General features: G+C 30.0%; 1 long non-coding RNA gene across 9 annotated transcripts; it reads right to left on the bottom strand.

The window, feature by feature from the left end:
- Window positions 1–236: 236 nt before the first annotated feature.
- On the bottom strand, window positions 237–7204 carry LOC145052638 (uncharacterized). 9 transcript variants are annotated; one of them, XR_013684117.1, is made up of 6 exons: window positions 6833–7204; window positions 3205–3539; window positions 2392–2433; window positions 1868–2282; window positions 1388–1779; window positions 237–1298 (listed from the first exon to the last, which is right to left on the bottom strand). It is a non-coding gene; the product is annotated as an uncharacterized LOC145052638 (long non-coding RNA). The 9 variants fall into 9 exon arrangements; XR_013684114.1 differs by having other exon boundaries at window positions 1388–2282; window positions 3205–3323; window positions 3475–3539; window positions 6833–7201; XR_013684111.1 differs by having other exon boundaries at window positions 1388–1637; window positions 1712–2282; window positions 6833–7200.
- Window positions 7205–10156: the final 2952 nt, after the last annotated feature.

Raw genomic sequence — 10156 nt, 5'->3', positions numbered from 1 at the left:
ATCAAGGGATGAAGGGTATTATTAGAAAATGGGGTTCTTTTGTTGTAAGTTGATTTGATCATGTTTGTAATGATTATGTTGTTAATGATATATATGGTAGGTGTAAAAGTATGATATATATATATATATATATATATATATATATATATATATATATATATATCAAAGTATGACCAAAATGTATAAAAATAAGCATATTAATAGACCAAAAGTACATTACCAAAATATTATCAAAATTTAACCAAAATGCATATTTCATTAACTACATCAATAGAACAAAAATACATTACCAAGTTAAGCATAAATGTTTCATTCCACCATACATAAGTAAATCATGAAACAATACCTAAGAGTCTAAACATAACAACCAAAATACAATCAAAGTGTCATTGCACCATACATATAAGTCTAACAATAATAACCAAGTTTTCAACAGTATATAACCAAAATCACAGAAAAATACCTGCATGAAACCATACCAACGTCATCAAAGCTTACTTCTTGGACTGATTCCCACCTTTCCCTTTACATGTCCTAGAGTTGTGTCCCTTATTCTTGCATTTGCTACAAGTAACACTGATATGCTTCCTTGATAGCTTCTACGCTCCATCATTTGTTGGTCTAAGGGATCCTTTTTCTTGTGTAGCATTGACTCAATCACCTTGACTCCCCTTCTGATTTTTGCTCAACCTTTCACCCATACTCTGTCTTCTCTTTTTCTTAGTCCTTCCCACCTAAGTGCGATGTGGGGGGGGGGGGGGGGGAGGGGGAGGAGGAATTAGCTTTGTTGGACAATTAGTTTTGGGCCACATGGCTCTCCCCTTAATTGGTTCCACCTTAATAGAGTGTGCTTTTTTCCATGTATCTAGCTAATAGACCCCGTGTACCCATTTGTAAATCTAAAGCTCATGCTTTGAGTCTTTGCTCATTTCATTGAGAGTTGCAACTACATGTCTGCAAGGAATTCAAATTAATTCCCATTTTCTGCTACTACAGGTTTGCCTCCTAACATCCACAACATGTTGATCTTTTAAATCTCCAGTTAACCGATACTTATCTCCCCCATTCCACCTAGCAATATATTGTGAAGCAACTGCTTTTCGGGCATCTACGATGTTTGTTGCTATTGGTGTAAGTGGACCTTTAACCTTTATCATTTCCTTCATGACTTTGCATATCCTCTTCATTAGGTATTCCCTAATGTACTCTAAATATTCAATGACATATTTGTCCCTTACTTTCTCTATCTTCCCATTAAACACCTCACGATGTTTGAAATCAACACATCAGAAACCTCTCTTCTTGTTGTACATGAAAATAATAAAGAATTAATATAATTATAAATAATTGTACAATATAATGTGCATATTGAAGCATACAGAACTACCTGAAAAATGACTCCTTGCCCAATATATAGGAGGAATCTGCTTCAATCACTCACATTCCTCCCTATCATAATGGCTAAACTCTTTCATCAAATGATCAAATTCAGGAATGGTGAGTGTTGATGTATACCTCTATAAGTGGTCCCTATACTCAGTTTGTCCCTACTTCTTTCTCATATTGTCATGAATATGTCTAATACAATACCTATGCTCAGCATTAGGAAACAATTCACAAATTGAAGTATATAAACCCTACATGAATCAAACTTAATAATTAGAATTAAAAGCGTACATTGAAAATGAAAAAATATATATGTATGTCTTACCTTTTGCATGTCATTTATGAAAGTATAATTTGAGTTTATTCCAAGATCCAAGTCATCCCCAAGGTGTTCTAAAAACCAGTTCCAACCAGTTGTTTTTTCAGACACAATAATTACATAGGCTAAGGGATAAATTTCATTGTTGGAATCCAAACTTACTGCTAAAAGAACTTGACTATGGAATGGGCCTTTCATGAAGGCACCATAAAAACCTACTAAGTCCCTAAGGAATGCCTTGAAACTTTTTTTGAGTGGAACCAAGCAAACATAAATCCTCCTCAATTACATAGTAGGGGAAGCAGGGTTAGCCTTAGACCATACACCTATCTTCAGTGTGGTGTCTCGGTTGGTAGCTTTAAGTTGTCATTTTTTAAAGAACATATTCCTTCTTGTTTCTAGTGCATGGAAATCAATTTACTACTTTAATTCTTTTTTACTTTTAAATTTATGACAACTACGAAAGATAACTTGTGTATTTCCCCAAGGCTGCACCTTTTCTCTTTTCTTATATCAGGTAACTTAGTAAACTTCCCACCGTGATGTAGCTTAATACTAAACCATGTGGGTGCACCCGCTGCAAAGTAAAAATTTTGCATGAATACAAAGTCAAACTTAAGCGTTTTTTAGTTTTAAAATCAAGGGAAATGCTTTACAGGAAATTAAAGAAAAATAGATAAACTTACCATGCATGGATGATACGTCAATAACTTTGTTTTTGGTCCGACCTGCCACATTACATACACCATTTCGAATTTAATGTATGAAATCACCTACTCTTTGTTGCTTCGATTAGAGCTTTTAGATAAGAAAATAGGGTTTTTTGTAGGTTCTAATGGAGTAGAATGAAGAGTGAGTGAGGTAAGGAGTTGACGTGTCTTTGGGATTGTAAATGAGGAAGTAAAAGATTAAAGTATGTGTTGACACTCTATCTTCAAAAATGGTCCCTAAATGTTGAAAATACAAAAATATCCTCATAGTGGAGGCACATGATGGTGTTAACAACAACAATTTAATGGGAGTTAGGGGGGGGGGGGGATTTCCACATAAAAACCAGGCCAAAAGGACCATGAAACCAAAAAAAGTCAAGCTTTGGACCAAACCTTGGAAAATATGCATACCACAGGGACCATTTTTGCACTTGTTTTCTATAATCAAATCACAAATATAAAGTTACAACCCATGTCTATATCTTTATTAAATCCATAACCACTATAAACTAGCATAGGACTATCAGTAAAATTAGGAAAATAAGCCACCTCATAATCTATATAGGGTTCAATAACATGAGTAATATAAGCTACTACAAAAACAATGCCACGCATACAATGCTATATATGTCCACGTCGATATAAAAATCCACCTCTCACATTACATTCCTATATAAAAACACAACCCCACAAACACATACATTACAGAAATTAGTAATTCCAACCCAAAAACAAAAATAAATGAAGAATAAAGAACTCAACAACGTTCTTCTAGCACTCATTACTTACCTCCAAGAGGTAGATGACATTATGGAAGCAACTCAAATGAAACAACATGAAGGATTCAACATAAAAACATGTCTCACACCACCGTCTCCACATAGGTAGACCACCCTAATTTGAAAATCCTAAAAAACATTATTGAAGACGCTAGTGTTAAAGACCAGTCTATGGAGGACAATATCGCCTTTATGGAAGGATCAATTCAGAAAAGAATCGAAAGGTACAAACACACAATGAAGAATGCATCTTCTAAGTAAAAGTAGGCATAAAGTTTACGTTGTAGTCACGTTTTCCCCTAGCAACACCGTATCCATCTTTTAGGAAATGTAATCCCTTCCATACTAATATATAAATAAACGAAGTGTTAGTGTTACTTTGTTGGGATAATCTTGATGGTTCGGGTAAAGTATTGGTCAAGTCAGTTACGGGTTTGAATGGGTCATTTGGGTCCAATGTTTTCTTTATGCAAAAAATAAAAGAAATAGAAAAGTTTTGAAGAGTATTAGAAGTAAGTCTGACTTGGTATTGTGTAGACCGAGTCTCATGGAAAATAATATGCATAACTTCAATTTAGTAAGGACTACGTGGGAAAGTTGTTAGTTAGATTTAATATTTTCTTAGTACAAAATAGGGTGTATTTTTCTGTTTTCGATGCATGAGTTATATAAATGAAAATTTCCCACCTTGAGATCTTTTTTTACTTTTACTGTGTTATTTGTGAGTGATATTAAGGGCCTGATATTCCAACACTTAGTATCATTAGCAGCTAGGTTAATACCTAGTTCTTAGAAAGAAAGAGAGGATAAAAGCAAGAAGTTTGGTGATATGAAGATCGATTGATCCATTGATCAGTAGCAAGAAAGCAAGTAGCAAGTAGCAACAAAATCACAAGTAGTAGTTAAGAAGCATAAGAAATGAAGCAAGAAAGCAAGCAACAAGTGATCACTTTTGTTCGAGAAACAAAGAAAAAGAAAGACCCTGGCAAGCAAGAGTGAAAAAAAAAATCGAAGCAAGAGACAGCAAGAAGTCTAGGCAAGATGGAGAAAGATTACAACAAGATAGCAAGATCAAACCTAGGTGGTTTGAATATCAAGTTACAAGCAAACAATAAGATTCGAAGTGAGCAAACAAGAGAGTTCGAATCAAGCAAGAAAATAGAAAGTTTAACAGGAGTAAGAGATAAGAACATTTTGTTATTAAAGCAAGTAGCGAGATTGAATCATAACGATTCGGATAGCAAGAGAAGCAAGATCAATATTATCAAGATTAATGGGGGTGAATGTTGGGTTACTGTTGATGGTTTGGGTAAAGTACAAGTCAAGTCGGTTACGAGTTTGAATGGGTCATTTGGGTCCAATGTTTTCTTTATGTAGAAAATAAAAAAAAAAATAGAAAACCTTGGAAGAGTATTAGAAGTAAGTCTGACTCGGTCTAGTTAGTCTCATGGAAAATAATAGGCATAACTTCAGTTTAGCAAGGACTATGGGAAAGTTGTTAGTTAGATTTAACATTTTCTTAGTATAAAATAGGGTGTATTTTTCTGTTTTCGATGCATGAATAATATAAAAAAAATTGTTCCACCTTGAGATCATTTGTTTTGCTTTTACTACGTTATTTGTGAGTGATATTAAGGGCCTGATATTCCAACATACTTTCCCTTAATCTGCTTACAAAAATGAAAACAAAAAATAAAATAAAAAATATAACGTCACAACTACTTTCCGATTAAACAATCCCGTTTTATTCAAAATAAAGAAACCCACTTTAAAAATCAACGCAGAACAAATGTCATAATCTTTTGTTATATTCATGTTACCTGTAAAACAAACTAGAAAACAAACAAAATCCTATGGACAAATAAAAAAAACCAATCATTTACCTTACACAGTACCTCAGATCCAAAGGCACAACAAATTCCTTAAACTAGAAACTAATAAGGAATTTCTTAGTATTTGTAAGTTTAAGAAAACAAATTGGCACGATTTAAAAGGAAAATATAACAAAAAGAAATAATAAATGTCTAATAATAGTTATTTATATTTGCATTTATTATATATTTTTTACGATTTAAAGGGACATTCCAGTCGATAAGATTTAATCAATAGAAAAAATTAAATATTATTATTGCAAAAAGAAATATGGCTAGTAGAGAACTAGCAAATGTCTTGTACTCCTTGGGATTACATACAGCCCACATATGTCAAAATCAAATATTCTTGTTGTAAAAAAGATATTTATACGGGTTCCAAAGAAAAATAAATTTATTTTGTACATAATGCTTTGTTGAAATGTGTTAAAATAACTAACTAAATAAAGTGGATTATGTAAATTATATAAAACATTTTAAATAGATAAGAATATATAAGTTAAATTTTATAAAAAAAAATATTAAAAAAAGTTAACCATTAAAATATCATTTAATAAGTGGTTAAACCTAATGAAAATGATGCGAAAGCAAGTAATTTTGATAAAAAGAATAAAAATTTAAAATCTATTGTTTATTAGAAGTTGGGGTTTCATATATTTATAATAATAGAATGGGAAGCCTTTTTTTCAAGCTTATTTATTTATTTATTTATTTAGTTATTTATTTATATTGAATACTTATCATCATTAAAATAAGTTTATTTATTTATTTTTATTGATCATTCAATAAATATTAGTGGTCAATATATAATTTAATATTTTATACATTCAACCACCTCATCTTCTACTCATATTTTATTTTACTATTTAAGTATATTTTTGTTTTTAATTTATTAATTTATTACTAGGTAATTAGTTTTACTAAATATTTATTGATATTCTATTTATGAAATATAAATTTATAATGATAATCTTTATTAAAATAGTTTGTATTAAAATATAATATGTTTTTAAAATTGACTAACTATATGGAATGGATTATATAGAACATTTTAAATAGATAAAGATAGATTTGTTAAATTTAAAAAAAAAAAAAAAAAAAAAAAAAAACATTATTGAAAGAGATTAATTATTGGATATATTTAATTAGAGGTTAAATCTAATAAAAGGATGGCATGTCAATAATATTGAGTAAAAATATTAAATTATAGTATAAATTAACTATTAGAGATGCTTTAATGGTCTTCAAGATCTTTACTTAACATACCCCAAAAAAAATGTCATCGTATATAGGGTTCTTAATCGGGTTAACCTGATTGGGTATCGGGTCAAACGAATAGGTTACGGTTAACAAGCCATTAAATTCTACTTTCACAGTTTCACCTATGAATTGGTTAGAGTTAACAAATCATTAAATCCTATAACTTTGAGCCATGAAAATCAATCAATAACCATTTACAAAATTTATTAATTTTGACTTTCAACAAAGCAATCCTACATATCATTAATTAATGGAATTCGATTGAGAACTACAAACAATATAATTTTCTGCAAATACTAAATACAAATTCGGCAAATAGAATTCTTGGTTCTAATTTTCTGCGACAATAAATAAACAATGCTATTGTGATTTTAAGCAAAGAAGCAAACACATTCTTATGAAATACATATAACATATTCAACGAATAAGCAAAAAAATCAAGAATGGGAAGACGATTGAGAGTTTAATATGTGAAAACATAAAGATTTTGCAAGACCTTATTCTTACCGTGTTCTTGAAAGAGGATCGTAGAACTTGACGACCAAAAAAGAACTTGCGAGTTGCGAGGGTTTGAGACGTATGTTTTGAGACTTGTGAGGGTTTGAGGCGTGTGTTTATGAATACACTTATTGTTTTTGCATGACTAACAAGTAAATCACATAAGCCTAAATAGTATTGTACAGTACAAGTAATAAGAGCATGTTATTAATTATAGGTTTTAACGGATTAATTGGGTTAACCCAAACCCGATTAAGAGAAATTTTATACACCCGAAACCCAACTCTATACATATTACGGGTTATTCGGGTTGCCCAATAAACTCGATTAAACCCAACCCTATTTACATTATTTGGGTTCGGGTCGGGTCGAATTCGGGTTTTTTTTACACCTCTAGTTGTATCATCGTATCCATCATGCATGGTTAGCCGATCAACGTTATTCATAATTTAAAAAAAAACTTGAACGTACATATTATTTGAAAAAATATATTAGTAAAATGATAATATAACTATTTATAACTTAGGAAGATTTTTCGCATGATTCACTTTATACACTTCCGCCATAGACTTTAGTCCATCCTTAGTGGTCCCGCATTAAAAGGACGCAAGCTGTTTTTTTCTTTTTCACGCATTATGCGTGACCATTTAAAGAAATAACATTTCTTTTTAATTTTCTATTCATTAGGATATATCTGTTTGATTCGAATCTTATCACTTATTTTATTTATGAATTTGTATTTTTTTTTAAATCTCGAAAGTATTAAAATGGCATAATTCATTTACGCAAATTGCCTTATTTTTTTAACGTACAACCAAAATTAGCACTAATATTGAAATGAGTTCTATTACGAGTTGTGAATTGTGTTTTAATTAGTCACCACCAACAAAAACTTGAAAATAATTTAAATAAATTGAAAAAAATAACTTATATAATTTGCAATATATTAATTTGATTATGCAATAAATAGTTGTGTATTTGTAAAATTTGAACGACATGTATATTTTTCGTGAAGACCATTGTAGAAACAATTTCATATTTTACAACGGGACCTATTATAAAATTGATGCTATTTCATTTTAGAGATCAACTAAATAATTCTTTTTTTAAATAGACCAAAATATTTTTAATACTTTTTGCTTTATGGGTATTGGGAGTGGGGCAATGGGGCACTAGTTGTCTTGTGTAGGAAAGCTATATCCGCTTACTCGTACAGTCATACACTCATATTTAGTTCTTTATTATTATTGGTCTCTTAATCGTACTCATAGATTTTACGAACCTTCAATTAATTGTTCGTAAATCCTTTAGTAGAAAATTTGTTTATTTTTTTTATTTAATATATGAACAAATTTTCAAATATGAACACAAATTCTTGTTCGTTTAATTAAATGAACGAGTTTAAATGATGAATTTGTTCGTTCAATTATTTCATGAATGTTCGTTCATTTAAGTTTCATTTATATTCATATATGTTCAATTACGTTTGATTACATTACTATATTATATATTTGTTTATGTTCATGTATGTCCAGTTATATCTGTTTATATCCGTTTGTTTATGTTTCTTCATTTATGTTCGTTTAACATTGTCAAGAACATAAACAAAAAAATATTAAAATCTAATTTGTTAACCAAACGAACATGAACAAGAAAATCCGTTCTTTTATCCGTTTTTATTTATTTGTTTGTTCGACTAACTTAAATTAACAAAAATGATCAACCATCGTTCGTGCTGATTGATTCATTTACAACCATAACTCTTGTTATGTTTTAATACATTCTATATGTATGCATATAAGTGAGTTAGTTATTTTTTTTCCAAGAAAAATAATAATATTATAAATGAAGCTCTAATAAATTGATGACAATTAGTAAGTATAACTTTATTAACGCGTATTTTAGAATGTTAGACTTAAGAAAAAGAAACTGATGTTTTTTTATGCCTCCAACATATTTAAATCCACAATCTATCACCGTCTCAAACTCAAGTTGGAGTTCATTTATAAACGAGCTTGACTCCAAACTTTAGAATAAATGCAGATTAAATGCTTGCTGATTTTATTGATTGTTTATTTGATATATACAAAACTTTACGATTCGATGGTATATTTAGGCTAGGTGGTATAAACCTACTATATTGTGCCGTGGACGAACTAATGGTTTAATGACTGCTATGAACGCCATACTGAAAGATCTTGTATGTCATTGGCGGATCCACCATAAATCCAGGGTATTCTGGAATACCCCTAAAAAATATTTTAGTAGTGTTGATTTTTCCGGAAAAATTCGTTTTATGTTGAGGTTTATATCGGAAAAAAATTGGGCTATCCTAAAAAATTTTAGGTAATTTCTAAATAGTCCAAAGTATAAACTAGTCCAAATGCTTCAAAAATTTTAAGCTCACACCAACTAATTTGTTTAAACAAAGAGGTATTAAGCCTTAGTTTAATAAAAAAACGGACGCCCTAATGCTTCTGTGATTGTCGACTTCTCGATTGTCGAATCTTCTTCTGTTTTATCGACTCATCATATCGTTAACTTCATCGCAACCCTCACCTACTGAGCCACAATGTTGTCTCCTGCCGGAGGGAGAATTCCGGCTACCTCCTCCACAACTCCTCCACAATGAAACAAATTATTATGAAAAAACTCAATCCTATTATGTATTTAGGTTGATTCAAATTCCAAATTTTTGTGATTATGTTTGAAAAATTATAAATTACTAATTAACTTTGTTAAATTAAGGAGTTATGGTTAATAATTAATGATTATTTGTTGTTGAAACTTGAAATCAAGTTATACTTGATATATTTTGATTGGGAAGTGATTCATACATAACAGTTTTTTTGTCATACATAACAATTTATACATTATTGAGTTGTACAATACAACATTTTAAAGCACCAATTGTTATGTATGAAGAAAAATTGTTATGTACTAATCAGCTTCCATTTTGATTGTAGGTTACTATTTGTTCATTTGTTGTTAAAACTTAAAATCAAGTTTATAGTCGATATATATTGATAAATGATAATTTGATGATAGGTTGTTATTTGTTGACCATTGTTTTTTTCTTATTGTATATTACATGATTTTTTTGGGGATACCCTTTTACTTTGACTCTGGCTCCGTCACTGTTGTATGTTCAATAGTCATTATAAAATGATATTATTAATAGCATATGATCTTATAAGGTCACACCTTATAGCAAGTTACTACTAATTTATTATTCATTAGAGAAATTTTAATTATTAATAAATATATCAACACTTGTATTTAGTTGGAAAAACATTAATTTTGTAAAAATAATATTTTCTAACATATTGAGAA

Source organism: Lactuca serriola, chromosome 5 (genome assembly GCF_051521515.1).
Source record: "Lactuca serriola cultivar US96UC23 chromosome 5, Lser_US96UC23_V15, whole genome shotgun sequence".
Lineage (NCBI taxonomy): Eukaryota > Viridiplantae > Streptophyta > Magnoliopsida > Asterales > Asteraceae > Lactuca > Lactuca serriola.
This window is presented reverse-complemented; position numbering and strand designations above follow the sequence as displayed.